Source organism: Corvus brachyrhynchos, unplaced genomic scaffold (genome assembly GCF_000691975.1).
Source record: "Corvus brachyrhynchos isolate BGI_N302 unplaced genomic scaffold, ASM69197v1 scaffold139, whole genome shotgun sequence".
Classification (NCBI taxonomy): domain Eukaryota; kingdom Metazoa; phylum Chordata; class Aves; order Passeriformes; family Corvidae; genus Corvus; species Corvus brachyrhynchos.
This window is the reverse complement of record NW_008246062.1, coordinates 1,154,243-1,154,747: the sequence shown is the minus strand read 5'-3', so window position 1 is coordinate 1,154,747 and position 505 is coordinate 1,154,243.

Sequence of the window (505 nt, the reverse complement as noted above, 5' to 3'; positions counted from 1 at the left end):
ACCTCCTCCCCAAATCCCCTGTACAGCCACAGCACCCCAGCACACCCTCAGAGAGGTCTGCCTAGGGAAGACATCTCCTCTCTCCAGCCCTCAGCTCCTGTTGACCATCGCCTCCCTGGATGGTGACGGAGGACAAGCAGCACTGAATGCTCCAGTCCTCTGGCCCATTCCAGGTGCTGGGCAATATGGGAGACCCAAGCAAGGTGACAGTGCCCCTGTCCCGGTGAGACGAAGCACCGACCAAACCCCCTGTGCCCTGTGGGGACAGCCCTCTTCTGAAGCCCCACGCCTGACCCACCCGGAGCTTCAGCCCCAAACAGGTTGAGTGATGCCGCTGTCCTGGTCCCCATCCCTCCTTTGCTCCATTCCTATCTTCCACGCCGCTACCCCCGCGTTCCCTGTTGCTGTTCCCCGGTACCGATCCCCTCCCTGTCCCGGTCTTGTTGCGCAGACCCAGCTCCCCGCCCCTCCCTGACTCCAGCCCCATTCCCGCCATGATCCCGGC